Here is an 18,828-nt window from a genome sequence, read left to right as displayed (position 1 = left end):
AAAGGGGGATTTGTTCAGAGTTTATAATGTTTGGAAACATCATGGGGACACCCCACCCCATGGGAGATCTAACAGACCAGAGATGACAGGTGCCTAATCAGTCCCTGCCTAACTGCCCACAGCTAACAGGACGTGCAGGAGGTAGAAGCTTTTGACACTTGTTAGCGCAGGACCTCCCCGACCCTTGCCCTTATTTCTCCCCACCCCAACCCTGCATCTTCCTTTCTACTTCCTAGTCCCTATAGGGTTGAATGTCTGAGAAACTCATTCTACCATGGACTTTTCTCTTTTGAATGTGGGGAATGTAAAGAAAAATAAACAGTCACAGTAACCGAGGAATTTACATTCTACTGGGGGTGACCCAATATGTATACAGATAAGTAAATCTAAGGTAACTTCAGGAGGATGAGACCACTAACAGCATGAAGAAAGAACTACATGTAGGATCTGGTGCCTGAGCTGAGCCTTGAAAGAAGTTAGGGTTTGATTCTAAAAGAGAAGACAATTGTCTAATCCCCCATATATAGGAAAGCCTGTAAAGAGGCACAGAATTAGGAGATGGAATGTTTGAGGGGTAATTAGTAGGTCAGTTGGACTGCATAAAATATATGAAGAAGAGTAGTATGAAATGTCTGGAAAGGTAGGTGGGAGCTGGACTTTAAGGGGCTTTAAATGCTAAGCTGATTAATTTGCATTTTAATCCCAGAGGTAATAGGGAGCCACTGAAGATTTTTGAGTTGGAGAATGACAAAATCGTGTTTTACTGATTTGGCAGCTGTATGGGGGATGACAGCACAGTGTGTCACATAATTGGAGCTTAATGAATATTGACAATAAACAAAGGGGAGAGACTGGCAACAAGAAGGTCAATTAAGACTACAATAGTCCAGGCAAGAGGTGATGAGGGTCTGGACTAGTATAGCAGCTATGTAGATTTGGAAGAGAGGTTAAGGCTAGATAATCTAGATTTGGAAGTCACCTATATAGAAAAAATAACTGAATCCATGAGAGCAGATGAAATCAACAAAAGGAAAAGCATAGAGGGCGAGAAGAGATGCAGTCTTGGAGGACATATGTTTAGTGAATGGGAAATGAATCATAATCCCACAAAGAAGGCTGACAAGGCATGGTCAGATAAGGGAAGAACAAAGCAGAACACATCATGGAAGCCAAGGGAGAAGGGTATCCTACAGAAGTTGATGTCAAAAAGTACAGAGAGGTCAAAGAGAAGTCATTGGTTATAACAATTAAAAGAGCATTGATAACTTTAGAGACAGCAGTGTTGGTCAAGTGGTAAGATCAGAAGCTAGCTTGTAACATATAGAAAAAAGTAGTGAGTGAGGAAATGGAGTTTGGTGTAGACAGCCTGTTCTAGAAGTTTAACTGTGAGATGGAGAAGAGATGTAATATGACAGCATGAGGGAATGATGGGATCAAAAAGTTTTTGGTTTGTTTTTTAAGGCTAGAGGAATTGTAGGTGTATATATAGACAGCAAGAAAGGAGAATTGTAAAAGGAGAGGAAGAGGAAGCAGGATGCTTCCAGATGAGACAGGACAGTTTGGAATCAAGGGCAGAAGTGAAAGGGGTTTGTCTTGGCAAGAAGGACCTCCCCATTCTCATAGACTGGAGCAAAGAAGGAGAGAAGGGGTGCCAAGGCTGAGGGATTTTAAAGCATGGAATGGGAAGAAGGAGTTCATATCATTGGTCTTTATTTTCTCAGTAAAGAAAGAGATGAAGTATCCTTCTGAGGGGGAAGGGGATGAGCTCTAAGGACCTGGAAGAAAGAAGAGAAGGTTTAGAATAGCCATTGGAGAGAGTATGCTAGAAAGTCATTTAAGGAGAAATAAAAAGATAGCCAGTCATTTTTTTAGCAGTGAGGCCCCATGGAGAACAGATAGCATTTTAATGGACCTTGTCAATGCTGTTGTGCTCAGTAACACTTAAAAAGTTATAGAGAAGGCAAATTATGGGGGCAACTGAGTTTTGGTTTTGGGCAAGGCATGATTGGTGATACAGTCAAGGAGGGCAGGGAACTCAAGGCTGGATGACAGTGTACAATTGAACCAGTCGACTACTGAGATCAAAACCGCAAAGAAAAGAAGGCGAGATAAGAGCAGGGGTGATGAATGAGGAGCAATAGAGAGAGGGGGGCTCATGATGATGAAGAAATGGATGAAGAGAAGAAAGAAGATCAGATGGAAGGACCTGAGCTTCTGTGGTTGTCCAATTTCTAGATTATAATGAAATGAGAAGTTCACTACCAGATTAGCTAACAAAACATTCACTTAATCATATCATGGAAAGGTTATTCAACAAGGATACGACACTGATTTGGTGGGGTTCTTCAGAAGTCTGAAGTAAGAGCAGCTAATTCCTCATACCCTCATTTTTTTGTTCTTAGACCTCCAGGAATCTATACAACAGTCTGAGTCATAGTTCATAAGACCATGTAAGTCTTTGGGGGAAGGGAATGTGGTCCTATTATGTGCCAGGCATTATGCTGTGTTTTTTGTACAAATGTCACTTTATTTGATCCTCACAAGAACCTTGTGAGGTAGGCACTATCATTGTCCCCATTTTTCAGTTGAAGAAACTGAGGCTTACATAGCTAGTAAGGAGCTAAAGCATATGTGAACTCAGGGCTTCCTGACTGCAGGCTCAATGCTCTATCCAGCGTACCATCAGCTGCTTTACAAAACAGTTTCAATATATTTGAGAGAAAAACTAGCCTAGCCTGTGTGGGAAGGCTCATAGGATGTTATATCTACCAGAGAGGGTCTTAGAGAATGGAATTTTAGGGTTACCAATCATGGGTTTAGCACAATGATAGGGGAGAGGGAGTTGCATCTCTATAGAGATATCCCTACAGGGACGGATCTCACTCTCCAGGTGGCTGAGACGGAAGGAAGATGCAGGTCAAAGAAGCTGATGAACTTGGAACGCAGGATCTTTGAGGGTATGTAAGGATCCATACTGTGTTTCTCACTGTGAAGACTGAGATTGAGATGGAGAGGAAGTCCATGAACCAGTCACTGAACTCATTGAGAAAAGAGGAGAAATGACTTGGGAGACAGTAGATTATTTTGACAAGGATCTGGATTGGGTAGTGGAGAAAGATGGAATGAACTTCAAAGGAGGAGAGAAAATAGTGTGTGATGACGGGAACCAGATTGTAAGGAACTTTAAATGCCAGTCTCAGGCATTTGTTCTTTTTCTGGCCCAGCATGTCAGGGGATATGAAAGAAGGAGCATCTAGTTCTAGATAACTGGCCAAGATGGGCAAGGATGCAATGACTTCCAGAAAAATCCAGGTTTCTATTAGCTTCACAAGATAGAAAGAGGGGGAGGAGGTGAAGAGATCTAGGACCAAGGGAAGTTTAACAGTAGTGGGGAGTTTACATGAGATACAAAGGCATAGGAGAATATAGACTAGGGAGGGGTAAGGCCGAGGTGGGTAGGGATGAGAGTATTAAAAGGGGAAGGGGGGCTATTTCAACCTCTTATCTATCTCTTCCTCTGCCTCCCTCTTCCTCAATCTTATTCAACAGATTCAACTCTGAATAACAGAAATAAAGGATGTTGTCATTGGCTTCCATGGCATGTACAGGAAAGTTAGGGATGTAGGTGGTGGGTGCAGCCACAGGGACTTCTGCCCGAGTGCCTGTGTCAATAAATAGCAAGTGATAGGTTTTCCTGAGCCAGACTGAAAACACATTTATCTTCATTCCAAAATGTTTGAGAATGAGGCATGTCTGGAAGATGTCCTAAATGCAGAACAAAAACAGCTCCCAATGTCTACATCCCCAGAAGCCTTGATTCTCTGGTACCTTTAGTAGCCTAAGGACTGGGATCAATGATGAGGATGATGACAATGATGAGGATGATGATGGATGAGAGTCACCTTTGGAAGAGATTTTTCTACTACCTCTGGCTCCAGGAGGCTCCTATAGTTCTAAGACCCTTGAATCCAACAAGTAACTATTGTGGTCATTGGGTCCCTAGGAAGAAGCCTTAGTTGAATTCCATCTGATTCAACATTGTATCTACTATTTGCTGAGCACTAGAGATACAAAAACAAAAAAAGGGAGTACCTGCCCTAAAGGAGCTTTTGTCCTATAAAATATGCACAGATAAATAAATACAAAACGTAGACAAAATAAATACAGTGTAATTTGGGGGAGGTTAGGAACATTCATACCTGGAATTGGAGGAAGGATCAGGATAAGGGCTCTTAATAGGAATTAGTAACAGATTTGAATCTTGAAGAGAGACCAGGGGTTTCAAGAGGTGAAGTTGGTTTTCCTGTGTGGCCACAGTATGTTGAGTATGGTGAATGTGAGAGATTAGTGACCAGGAGAGAAAAGTTTTCAGTGTTGGGTGGGGGCTCTAGATTCTTGGCAAGAGTGTTGCCTTTCTGTTAAGTTTAAGGAAGCCGGCACATGAGCCCTCAGTACTGACTCTATTTCTAGAATGACCTGTGTCCCATGGCATACATACAAAGCATCACATGCACCCTACAAGTGTCCCACTTGTTTGTTTAGCTAATGGTCTTTGGTATAGACAAGAGACGTTCACCTTCGCTACTGCCATGGACAGGGTTAGACGGATGATTCTCCCCACCAGAAAACCGATGGTGGCAAATGCCCAAGCACTTTGATCTTCTTTCTGTTAGGGGTTTCCTTCCTTCTCCTGTCCCATCCAACCCGTTTTTTTCCTAGACTCAAATATGATCAGTCCTTTTGGACCCTTGAAAGCTAATTTCATCTAGTCTGCTGCCATCTCATCTAATCAATCAGAATGAAAAAACATTTAAAGAAATGTCCCTTCATTTAAAGAAATGTTTCTACATTTAAAGAAACTCCTCCTTATCCCTATTACTGTCTCTACTTCCAACCTCCACCTTCACTGTGTTAGAATCATACTCATAAGAAGGCTAGAGCTGAAAAGAACCTGTAAATTCTCCTACTCTGAGTGCCTCCTCCCAAGCATTTTACAGAGGTAGCCCTGATTTCATGGGCCCCTGCCTGGAAAGGATTGCTATGGGAATGAAGATGCAAGCAGACACTATCCCAGTGTTCACCAGTTGATGATTTCTTTGAACTTGGATTTCTGGGGCTGTGCCTTTGGAGGCTTTTGAGAGAAAGGAGCCAGCAATTACTACTAAGCAGCAACTATTTTTGTTTCCGCCCTCCCTGGAGGAAGGTGGGCCTAATCTTGGAGTGTTACCTTCTTTGTCCCTTTTCCTTAACAACAAGAATCTGAGGAAAACTGGAGGAGTGAGCAGGATGAGACTGTAGAAAGGCAAACAGAAGGAATTCTCCATTTTCCTTCACTTACCTGTTGAAAAAAGGAATTAGCTTAGGTTCTAGTCTCCTCTGAACTGGGAAGGTTGTCTTCTCCGCTTAGGAACTCAAGGGGAGAAGCCAATTCTATGTTGGCATCTCTAGGCCCCCACATTCTTCCTCTCGGAAGGAACACTTTTTTCCATTGTACGTTGTTCTTTCACAATCATTTCATTTCCTCATTAAATAAGAGAAAATCCAGCTGCCACTAAATCCTTGTCTGCTGCGATTAATGCTGGCACGGCTCAAAATTTGGGAGAGGTTTATATCCTATGACTGCAAAAAGATAGTTCCCTCTTTGCTAAGATTCCAGGAAAGAAAGGGCAGATGAGTTCTTCCAAACACAATGGAGGCAAGTGGAAATCATACCACTGGGCAAGCATAGACTTCCCTAAGCAGGAGAGACTATAAGCAGAAAGAGAATACCTAGTAGAGTTAGACTCTTGAATAATAATAGCTAACATTTGGCACTGTGCTAAAGCACAGTAGTTATTTGTAGTTACTATCTCCTTTAACCCTCTTCTTATTTCCATTTCACAAATATGGAAACTGAGGCAAACAGAGGTTAAATGACTTGTGTCCAGAGGCACACACTTACTAAGTATTTGAGGCCACATTTGAACTCAGGTCTTTCTGACTCCAGGCCCTTTAGTATGTGGGCCATCTAGCTGCCCAATCCTTGAAGCAGAAAGCAAGCCAAACTTGGGAAAGGGGGATCTGGCCTACCCTAGGGACTCCTACCCATAAGACCTCCTGCTACAAGTGAAACATTCTTTAAATGACTTTCATGCCTTGCAGATAAGGGGGCCCTAGGCCTTGAGGACATATGCCTTATGGGGAGCTAGGTGTCACAGTTGGTAGAGTTTCCTCATCTGTAAAATGGGGACACCTACCTCCCAGAGTTGTTGTGAGGGTCAAATAAGATAATATTTGTAAAATTCTTTGCAAACCTTAAAGCAATATATAAACATTAGCTATTTTTATACCAGGCTGCTAAGCATCACAGTGGATAGAGTGTTGGACCTAGAGTTAGAAGGCTTACCTTCCTGAGTTCAAATCTGGCCTCAGACATTTACTAGCTATGTGACTCTGAGCAAGTTACTTAACCTGTTTGTCTCAGTTTCCTCATTGGCAAAATGAGCTGGAGAAGTAAATGGCAAACCATTCTAGCATCTTTGCCAAGAAAACCCCAAATGAGGTCACAAAGAGTTGGACATGACTGAAAAGCGACTGAACAGCAACAATTATTATGCCATGGACACATTGTGAAGGACTTTAAAAGCTAACCAGAGTAGTTGACATTTTGTCCAAGAGACAAGAGGGATGGATCCACTGAAATTTATTGAGTAGGGGACTGTCACATGCAGGCTGGCCCTAAAGGAAAATCGCTTTGGTAACTGTGTGAAGAATGAATTGGAGTAGGGAGAGACTTGAGGAAGAGAGGCCATTGCAATAGTCCAGGAGAGAAGTGATAAACTGTTGAACCAAGATGGTGGCTGTGTGAGGGTCAGAGGGAAGTGGTCAGATGAAAGAGATGCTACGAAGGCAGGAATGCCGAAAATAGGCAACTTTGGATACATGGACGAGGGAGGGTGAGGAGCTAAAGATGACACTAATGTTGTGTACTTGGGAGATTCCTTGGTACTTTTAGCCAACCAGGAAGGAAAGGCAGATCCATAAATATAGTATAATACAAAATCCTTTCTTAGCTTATACAGAATCCACGAGAAAGTTATCTAAAGGTCTTTTCCAGTTCTAAGATTAATGCATAGGTCTGATCATGCCACTTTCTTGATTTTTGTTGGTTGTCGAGTTGTTTTTCAGTCATATCTGACTCTTCATGACCCTATTTGGAGTTTTCTTGGCAGAGATGCTGGAGTAGTTTGACATTGCCTTCTCTAGCTCATTTGATAGATGAATAAAGTGAGGTAAACGGGGTTAAGTGACTTGCCCAGCATCACACAGCTAGGAAGTATCTGAGGCCAGATTTGAACTCAGTAAGATGAGATTTCCTGACTCAACTATGTAATTTTGTTATAAGGGTTTTCTTTTTATTTCTTTTTATTGTTAGAGACAATAAAATGGGAAGAGGAAAATGAGAGGAAAAGGAAATTTGTTGTTGTTTGGTTGTTTTCAGCTGTGTCCAACTCTTTATGACCCCAGTAGAGGTTTTCTTAGCAAAGATACTGGTATGGTTTGCCATTTCCTTCTCCACCTCTATCTCCTTTGAAGTGTCATAACATTTTAATGGAACCTTTCTCAAACACTAATATTTTATTTTGCATTATGGTTATGTCTATATACATTTTTTATGGTTTCAGGCATTGCAATTTTTATTAGTCAAGATGGTACCCACGCTGACAAACTTACCACTCTTTAAAAGATAAAGTTCTTTGTGTCCATATCTGATCTCACTACTAGAATGTAAGCTCCTTAAGGTTAGAAATTCTTTCTTCCACCCCCACCCTCCAGTTTTCTATTGTTATTTGGGAACTGAAATGCTTTTGTTTACTTTTTTAAAAAATTAATATCTCCTGGTTTTTTTTTAACATAATTATAGTTATTCTAAATGCTTCTCCTTTTCCCTCCCAGAGAGCCATCCCATATAACAAATAGTACTTTTTACAGGGGAAAAAAAATCAGAACAACTGATTGATACATTGAAAAAGTCCAAAAACAAATACAATATGTAACTCCTATGGACCTCCTACTTCCATGAAGGGGTGGATTGAGGGCGTCATTTCATATCTCTTTGTCCATATCCTGCTTAATCTTTATAAGTTTGCTGCATTCACTTTGATTTTTTGATCTGTAGTTCTTTCAATTTATGTTATTGTAGTTACTGTATATATTGTTCTCTTGGATCTGCTTACTTTACTTTGCATCAGTTCACATAGATCTTTTTGGCCTTCTCAACTTTCATCTCAAACATTATTTCTTTTTAAGAGAAATTTTTTTTTGCTACATTTTGAGCTCTGAGTTATCTTCCTCCTTCCTTCCCAGTTCTTTGCCACCACAAAGAGAGCTGCCATAAATATTTTAGAACATACAGGTTCTTCTCCTTTTTCCTGTTAATGTTGGAATACAGACCTAATAGTGGTATTACTAGATCAAAGAGTATATATAGTTTTATGACTGTTTGGGCATAATTCCAAGTTCCTTGCCAAAATTATTGCATCAGTTCACAATTCCACCAACAGTGTATTAGTGTCCCAATTTTTCCACATTTCCAACATTTGTCATTTTCCCCTTCTATCATTTTAGACAATCTGATGAGTGTGAGATGGTACCTCAGAGCTGTTTTAATATGCATTTTTCTAATCAATAATGATTTAGAGATATGTTCATATATAGCTTTGATTTCTTCTTCCAAAAACTTTCTGTTCATCTCCTTTGACCATTTATCAATCTTATTTATCAATCTTATAAATTTGACTCAGTTCTCTATGTATTTGATATATGAGGCCTTTATCTAAGAAACTGACTATAAAATTTTTTCCCCAATTTTCTGCCTTCCTTCTGATCCTTGCTATATTAGTTTTATTTGCTCAAAACCTTTGTAACTTAATATAATAAAATTATCTCTTTTATATCCTGCAATATTATCTATTCTTATTTACTCAGAAATTCTTCTCTTATCCTGAAATCTGATAGGTAATATGCTCTATGCTCTTCTAATTTACTTGTAATATCTTCCTTTATGTCTAGGTCATATATCAATTTTGACCTTATCTTGTTAAATGGTACAAGATATTGCTCTATATCTAGTTTCTGTCTGACTGTTTCCCAGTCTCTCCAGCAATTTTTACTAAACAGTGAATTCTTATTGCAAAAGCTTAGATTTTTATGTTTAGCAAACAAGAGATTATAATCATTTACTATTATGTATTATATTGTATCCCTATTCCACTGATCCACCAGATAGTACCGGATAGTTTTGATGATTATTGCCTTATAATAATACAGTTTAGATCTCCTTTCTTTATATTTTTTCATTAATTCCTTTGATATTACTGACATTTTCTCTTTCCAAATTTTGTTATTTTTTTCTAGCTCAGTAAAATTTTTTTTGGTAATTTAATAGGAAAAACATTGATTAGGTAAATTAGTTTAGGAAGAATTGTCATTTTTATTATATTGGCTCAGCCCACCTTTGAACAATATTTCTCCAATTATTTAAATCTGATTTTATTTGTATAGAGTGTTTTGTAATTATGTTCATATAGTTCCTGGCTTCTTTTTTTAAAGCAGGTATACTCCCAGGTATTTTATATCATCTATTTAAAATGAAATATCTTACTATCTCTTCTTGCGGGGCTTGGTTGGTGATATATAGAAATGCTGATGATTTATATGGGTTTATTTTATATCCTGCTGCTTTGCTAGAATTATTGTTTCAATTAACCTTTTAACTGAATCTCTAGAGTTTTCCAAGCAAAAAGAAATAGTTTTGTTACTTCACTTCCCATTCTGAGTCTGTCAATTTTTTTTCTCCTCTTATTGCTACTGCTAGCATTTCTAGAACAGAATTAAATAATATTGGTGGTGATAGACATCCTTGTTTCACCCCTGATCTTATTGGAAAGACTTCTAGCTTATTCCTATTATGAGTAATGCTTACTGATGGTTTTCGGTAAATGCTTCTTATCATTTTAAGAAAAAAAATCCATTTATACTAATGCTTTGAAGTGTTTTTTTAATAGGAATATTTTTTCAAAAGCTGCATCAATTGATATAATTTTATAATTTGTTGATTTTGTTATTATATAATAAGTTATATTAATGGTTTTTCTTACGTCGAATCAACTTTGCATTCCTGGTTTAAATCCCAGTTGGTCACAATGTATAATCATTGTTATATAAATCAACAGTCTCATAGCTAGTATTTTATTTGGGATTTTTGCATTAATATTTATTAGTTAAATTAGTCTACAATTTTCTTTCTCTGTTTTTGCTCTTCCTAGTGTACATATCAGCATCATACTTGTTTCATAAAAGGAGTATGGAGTAGGAATCTCTCTTTGCCTATTATTTCAAGTAATTTATTTAATATTGGAATTAGTTGATCTTTAAATGTTTGATAGAATTTACCTGTAAATATATCTGGTCCTGATGGTTTTTTCCCGTAGGAAGTTAATTTATGATCAGTTTAATTTCTTTTTCTAAAAGAGCTTTGTTTATATATTCAGTTTCCTTCTCTGTTAATCTGATCAGTCTATAAGTATTCTTCCATTTCACTTAAATTGTTAAATTTATTGGCATATAATTGGTCAAAATAACTCCTAAATAATTGCTTTAATTTCATCTTCATTAGTGGTATATTTACCCTTGTCATTTTTGATACTAATGATTTTAACTTCTCTGTTTTTAAAAATAATATTAACCAATGTTTTATTTTATTGTTCCTCTCCCTCCTCCTCCCCATAAAACTGACTCTTGGGTTTATTCACTAATTCAATAGTTTTCTTACATTCAATTTTATTTATCTCATATTTAATTCTTGGGATTTCCAATTTTATGTTTAATTGGGCATTTTTAATTTTTCTAGTTTTTTAAATTGCGTACCCAATTAGTTGATCTGTTCTTTCTCTTTTTTGATGATGTAAGCATTTAAAGATATAAATTTTTCTCTTCTTACCACTTTTGCTCATCCCATAAGTTTTGGTATGCTGTCTCATTATTAGCATTCTCTTTAAGGAAATAATTTATTGTTTCTATGATTTGCTCTTTGATCCGCTTATTCTTTCAGGTTAGGTTATTTAATTTTTTAAAATAGTATTTTATTTTTTCCAATTACATATAAAGAAGATTTTTATCATTCATTTTTTATAAATTCTTGAGTTCCAAATTTTCTCCCTCTCTCCCTTCCTACTCCCCTCGCTACTCCCCTCCCTAAGACAATAAATAATTTGATATAGGTTATATATGTACAATCATGTAAAAACTATTTCCATATTAGTCATGTTATGAAAGAAGAAAAAAATTATAGTTTGCAAAAGGAAAAAACCCACAAAAAATAAAGTAAAAATAGTATGTTTCGATCTGCATTCAGACTCCATCAGTTTTTTCTCTGCATGTGGACAGCATTTTCTATCATTGCATTTTACATGAAATTTTAATTTCTAGGACAATCCCATCATGATCTACTCAAATCTAAGCCCCTTATCTATGTAAAGTCTTTTCTAACTACCCTAATAATGATAATATTCTTGAGAATTAAAAATATTTTTCCATATATGACAGTAAATTACTTAACCTTATTAAATTTTATGATTAATCTTTATGGGTAATAATTTACGATTAATCTTTAATGTTTACCTTCTTATGTTTTTCTTGATTCTTAAATTCAAGAATCAAATATTTTGTTCAGTTCTGATCTTTTCCTCAAGAATATCTGAAAGTCTTTTAATTTATTAAATATCCATTTTTTCCTTGTGTGATTACACTCAGCTTTGCTGGGTAGCTTTTTCTTGGTTGTAAATTCAGCTCTTTTGCTCTTTGGAATATCACATGCACTTCCTTTGGTCTTTCAGTGTAGAAGCTGCTAAATCTTGCGTTCTCCTGACTGTAGCTCCACAATATATGAATTGTTTCTTTCCATTTCCTTATAACAGTTTCTCCTTAACCTGGAAGGTTTGAAATGTAGCTACAGTATTCCTGTGAGTTTTCATTTTGGGACCTCTTTCAGGTGGTGATCAATGGATTTTGTTCAATTTCTATTTTACCTTCTAATTCTAAAACTTCAGGGCAATTTCCCTACTAATTTTTTGAAATATAATGACTAGAGTCTTTTTTTGACCTTGACTTTCAGGTAGTCCAACAATTTTCATATCTCCTCAATCTGTTTTCCCGGTCAATTGTTGTTGTTTTAATGAGATACTACATGTTCTTTTCTATTTTACATTTTTAAAATTTTGTCTTATTATTTCTTGATGTCTTATGAAGTCATTGGATTACCCTTGCCCAATGGCTTTTGGCTTTAGATAAATTATTTTTCTTGTATTTTTAAAGGTTCCTTTATGCTTATAGTTTGTAGGATTTTTAGCATAAAAGAGTCCTGTGCTTTATCAAAGCCTTTTTTTTTTTTTTTTGGCATCTATTGAGATGACCCTGTGGCTTTGGATATTTTGGTTTTTAATATGGCTAATTGTACTGATTGCTTTCTTAATTTTGATGAATCATCCTTACATCCCTGGTGTAAATCCCAGCTGATCACAATGAATGATTTCTTGGATAAAATGCTATATTCTGATAGGATTTTATTTAAAACTTTGGTTTATAGTTTTTTGTGTGTGTTTTATCTTTCCCTGATTTAAATATTAGGGTTATATTTGTCTCATAAGGTCATTTCCTTCTCAGTTTTTGAGAATAATTTGTGAGGAATGGAAATAGTTCTCTAAAAGTTTGATAGAATTCTCTTGTCAATACATCAAAGCCAGGAGTCATTTCCCACCCCTCCTCCCTATCCACCTTGGTAGTGCCTTTCTTTACCTGTAGGTCTACTTTTTTCTGATATTGGTTTATTTAAGATCTCTTTCTGTTCTTCTGATAGTTTGTGTACTTCATATTTTTGAAGGTATTCCTCTATTTTGTTTGTGTTTTCAGTTCTGTTAGCATATAACTGTGCATAATATGTCCTAATTATTCTTTTCATTGAGTCTGGTTTTGTTGTGATTTCTCCTTGCTCACTTGCTGTTCTATTGATTTGATTTTCTGCCCTCTTTAATCAGATTAGCTAGAGATTTATAAATTGTATTAGTCTTTTCAAAGTACTAGTCTTTAGTTTTATTTATTATTTCTCCCAATTTATCTATTTCCTTTTTATTTTTTAGTATCTTCCCTTTAGTGCTCATTTTAGTTTTTTTGTTTATTTTTTTGCTTTCTAATTTTTTAACATATGTTATATATATTATATATATTCAGTTCATTAATCCTTTCTTTTTCTGTTTTGTTATCATATGTTTGTAGGGATATAATTTTTCCCCTGATGACTGCTTTAGCTGTATCCCAGAAATTTTGGTATGTTGTTTCATCACTGTCATTTTCATTTACATAGTTATTGTTTCTATGATTTATTTTTTGGCCCATTCATTATTTATGATTTCGTTGTTAAGTCTCTATTTGGGTCTGAATCTTTTGTTTGTAGTCCCTGAACCAATGACTATTTTTATTGCATTATGGTCAATAAAAGATGCATTAACGATTTCTGCTTTTTTACATTTGTTTGCAGTGTCTTTATGCCCTACTACGTGGGCAATTTGTGTAAAAGTTCCATGTGGTGCTGAGAAATATGTATATTCTTTTGTAATTCCACTTAGCAGACATTATAAATCTTCTAATTAGTTTTCCCAGAAACTTGTTTAGTTTCATATTTTTCCTCCTGTTTATTTTTGTTAGATTTATCCAACACTAAGATACTAAAGGAGTACTGAAGTCTCTTGTCACTAATGTGTTACTGTCTATATCTTCTTATAGTTCAGAAAATCTTTCCTTTATGAATTTTGATGCTAAGGCATTTGGAGCTGATTTGGATTTATTATTGATATTGGTTTGTTATCTATGCTTTCTTTCAACATAATGTAGTTTCCTTGTTTATTCCTATTTATTTTTTGAAAGTTTGTTTTTCTTTGTCAGATAGCATAATTGCAACTCTTGCCCTTTTGGATTCATTTGATGCATAGTAAAACAAGCTTTCATCTCCTCAGTTTTATTTTGTGTGTTTTTGTTTTTAAAAGGTATTTCTTGTAAGCAACAGGTTGTCAATTGTTGTTTTCTTATCCAGTCTGTCACTCTTTTTCATTTTATGGATTGTTTAGTCCATTTACAATTTAATTTATGAGAGTTGGGATAATATTTTCCTCAATCTGTCTCTAATATTGGATTTTTCCCTAAGTTATGAATTTTTACCCTCTTCTGCCATAAACATAGTACTACATTCCTTCATTTACTTTACCTTAACCTTTTTTAAGCTGGTTCTATACCACTATCTCTCTTCTTCTCACCTCTAATTCTTTCTTCTTCCTTGTCACCTTTTCCTCTTTGGGGTTTTGTTTATTCGTTGTTTTTTCTCCTTTGCATTTTTCTGGTTATGTAGTTCCTTGCCTCTCCTTTTTTTTTCTTCTCAGTAGACTCCCCTCTTTTTCCCGCCCTTTCAATTAATCCTGTTCATTAGTTTTTTAAAATTTCATTTCTCTTTTGAACCACTCAGTGGTTTGGTGGAACAGTGTGTTACGAGTCCATGATCTCTTCCACATTCCACTCCTACTATGTGCATAACAGTACGTTAGGTGCTAACCTAAATGAAACAATGCCTACTCTAAATTTTATAGGGGGCAGATGGCACTTACACATTAAAGTGTATGTAACCCATCTCTGGGATACCCCCTTCTCAGCTTGCAAGGAGAGTTGGGGACACCCAGGAAGTGACTACTTTGTGTTCAAGGTATTCCTAAAACAATATTATGAGCCCCCACCAACGCTCACCCAGAAGGGCAGTATTCTAGAGGACCCATAATAATGCTACCCACTTCCTGACTGAGATGTGATGGACTACATGTGCAGAAGACATACACTTTAACGTGACCAGTGTGGGGATTTGGTTTGCTTGACTATTCCTATATCTCACAGGTGTTTTATTTTTCTTATTTTCTGTGGGGTAGGTAGGAGAAAGAGGAAGTAAATGCTTGTTAATTAAAATAAAAATTAATTCATTTTAAAAACGACTTTGCCCTTTTGGTTGGTTTATGGAAGGACAAGTACAAGGGTGAGAGGGTGCAGATAGGTTGGCAGCTGCATAAGAGTAAGGAGCAGGGTGCAGTCACAAGTCCTTCCGAGCATCAAACAGCACTACGACAATAAATAAATGGGAATTACGGTAATGACTGATACAGCCTGTCCATATTGGGTTCAGCTTCAATCAGCCTAAGGAGAAGCAGGGCTTTGCAAACTGCTCAGGTAGCTTTCTGGGTGTGGGAGGGAAGAGAGTGGGTGTTAATCACAACGGGAGGGAAGAAGCTAGGAGTTACCATGCAACCCAAAGGCACATTAGGGTAAGTGACAGACGTCTCTGTGAGGTCATAGCGCGGATCCAGGCACGAGGGAAGGAACGTCTGGGGAATACCAACTGCAGACGTAGCTAATCTTCCGCTAGCATGCATAGCTCAGTGCCTCCAGGCTCTACGCCTCCCACTGCGTGACGCAGGTAACTAGACAAGGTGTCAGAGGTTAGGCCACGCCCCCAGCCTCTCCTGGGAGGGGTAAGCACGCGGAGCTCTAGATTGGAGCTGGACACCTCCCACACCTCCCCTCCCCCCCATCCCCAGCCTCAGGGCTCCCCGAATCCTGGGCCTCCGCACCCGCTGTGGGCTAGCTGATTGTCAGAATAATAGGTATCTTTGGAAGCCCAGGGCCCAGGGGGCAGGGCGTCGTGCCCCCACAGCCTCAGCCCCCAACGCTTCTTCTCTACCCGTGCTCACTGCTTTAATCTAGGATGGGGGCTCCACCTCCACGTGCCCTCTCTCTCCTATGCCCAGGCAGTGTAGATCCCCATTTCTATCATGGTATCTGGGGTTCTTGTGGCCCACGCTTCCCATCCCCTCCACGGCAGGCCCCTTGTAACAAGTCTGATAAACTCGTTCCTCCCCAGACGCTAGCCGGGAAGGGGAGAGGTGGTGTTGCTGGCTGATTTCCTCGGACTGCGATTTTAGCTTTCCCTGAACTCCTGTCTCCCCATTTCCTCCTTCCCCCTCCGCAGTATTCAAAACCTACTTTCCCAGAGGCCAGAGAGCAGGCTAGTTCAGGGCGAGTGCCTGCCTGGAAAGGGAGATAACCCTGTTGGGACACTGGAGTCCCAGCTCCTAATGCTTTCTGGAGGGCAAATGTGAAAGAGTGGGGAGAAAATAGATTTTACTGCTATTGGCTGTCAGGCTCCTGAAAGGACTGCTGGAGGGACAGGGGGCACATTTCTTGGGGTTGGATGTACCCAGTTTGTCTTTGGGTGAGAAAGGAAGTTGAGCCCATTCTACAGGAGGTTGAAGGGATGTTCCCGTGACCTAGCTTCCTCAAATTCCCTCACTGCCCTCAGGACACAAGGTGATGGTGGTGGGACCATTCTCTACCAGTTCTGAGCATTCTTCCCCAGAGGGGAAGACAAGAGGCTTGGAGCATTTGGGCAAATCTCCAGCGCCCTCTTGGACCTGACACTCTGGGTCTCCACCTTGTCTGTCAGTCCTATCCAGTTGCTCTTCCTCTCTAAGTCAAGGTACTGGGGAGAGCTTCCAGAAGAAAACAGGACAGCGGCTTCCTGTGACCTAGAGAGATGACCAAGTCAGGGACATCAGGCCTTGGGAGCTTCCAGGTGCCACAATTAGGGTTTGTATCCTCCTTTCTCTCCAGCCTGATGAAAGAGGGGGTAAACACATCTAGTGTGGGCAGCAACATGGAAGAGGTCATTCTGCATGAGGCTTGCTTCTTGATGTGGGACACTGGATGGCAGGAAAACCTGGGAAACCTACTATGCCAACCCAGGTGGCCCTGGAGCACCAAAGGAAATTGTTGAGTCTGTGCCTAAGAGACTGGATTGGGGAAGGGGAAAGGGTTAAGGGCTGCCCTGTTTGCTCCTTTCCCAAGGGAAGGTGCAAAATGACCCAGGCCCTAGGGCACTCTGCCCATGACCCAGCATCAAGGAAGTGTCCATCAGAATCAGAGAAGTGGAAGGGGCCCTAAACGCCATCCAGTCTAGCCTGTACATGAGTAGCAATCTTTTCTATAACTTTCCTGATGTATAAATAGAAGGCCTCTAGTAAGGAGACCTCCTTGGGTGGGGGGAGGCAAGTGGGGAGGGGATGCAATAGGAGCAGCAGCTCATTACACTTTGGGTTAATGAAGTAATTGAGATGGGTGGTGATGAGGGCCTATAGTTTGGATAGTTCTAATGGTTAGGTTGTTATTTTCCTTAAATTAATCCTAAATTTGCCTCATTGCATCTTCTACCCATCATTAGAAATTTGATCCCTCTTCCATGTCTTCAGACCCTTGAAATCTCTCTGGCCCCCCCTTCAGCCTATACAGTTCCTGGGCCCTGAGAGTTTCTGAGCCAAATATTGTCCCCCCCTCCCAACCACTCAGCCAAATCTTCTCATCCATAGATCTTTCAACTGTGATGCGTTCTTGTCCTCCCATCATTCTGGATACCCTTTTGAACACTTTCTGGTTGGCTGGCATTGTACCTCCTAAAATGTGGTAGCAAAAACAGACCATAATATTTAGAGAATGGCAAAACCCTCTCCTTTCTCATTTTAGATGCTCTGCCTTTCTTAACACAGGCTAATATTGAATTAGCTTCTATTTGCCTGCTCCATAGAATTGCTGAATTATATTGAGCTTGCAGACCACTAAAACACTCAGATCTTTTTCATAGTTGTTGCCTGGTGACGACTCACCCATCTTGAACTTGTGAAACTAAAAGCATATTTTGGCATGACGTGTCCCGACTTTCAGTCTGGAATGCTGTAGCTGACTCAGTTCTTCCTCCCTCCCTCCCCACCTCCCAACTTGAGGGCAGCCTGGGAGACAAATGGTGGAGTCTTATAGTGTTCAGTTTTGTCCATTTTTTCTTGCCAGTCGTTTGACTGATGTCCAAGGTACAACATTCCCCACACTTCTGGGAGCTCTACTTTCTTGTCTTCTTTGAACAGGCTTTGCTATGTTACTATCTATGGTATTGCTTTAGTAGAGGCCATACCTATGCCCACCCCAGTGACATTTAAAAAATTTGAAAGACTTAGTTTCTGGGTAATTAGTCACTTTATTAATAATGCTAGTATATTGCCAATAAAATGGGTCAGTATGACACTCTGGAATGCCAAAGATAAATCATGGCAGGGGATTCACAATTTACATGCCCTTGGAAGAGTGGGTGTTCCTGAGGGAGGCAATCCATTGTGACTGGTTAACAATTAATGAGAGATAATGAATATTATAATGAGAAGTGGACCTATACTAATGAGGGACCGGGGATGTGATTTTAATTATGTCATTTACTTCCAAATTTCTCCCAGACTGGGGGAATCTAGACAAAAGATCTATATCCTCCACCCAAGCCTGAGTAGAACACCATGGGATTAAATTCCTTGTAAAGTTGGGTGGGGTAGCAATACCTAGATTGAGGAGAAGGTTAATCCTAGCTATCATTAATCCTTTCCTTTAGAGGTTGAGCCTCAAAATGAGGACTTTAGAAAAAGGGGAAGAACTCTAGGTGTCCCCAAATCATGGTTAATAATCATCTCTCTCACCCCAGATGTATAGAAAAGAATTTTAAAAATTGGGAATAAGGATAGGGACCAAATTATTTCTGAGTGGCAGGCATAAGAGCAACTATACCTCCAAAGACATCACCCAAATTTGAGACCCAGGGGAAAGGGGATCAAGGAACCTGAGGGAAAGCCCAGAAAGCCATACCTTCCTTCTGCTTCCCAGTTCATCATC

The sequence above is a fragment of the Notamacropus eugenii genome, chromosome 2 (genome assembly GCF_028372415.1).
Source record: "Notamacropus eugenii isolate mMacEug1 chromosome 2, mMacEug1.pri_v2, whole genome shotgun sequence".
NCBI classification, from domain to species: Eukaryota; Metazoa; Chordata; class Mammalia; order Diprotodontia; family Macropodidae; genus Notamacropus; species Notamacropus eugenii.
This window is presented reverse-complemented; position numbering follows the sequence as displayed.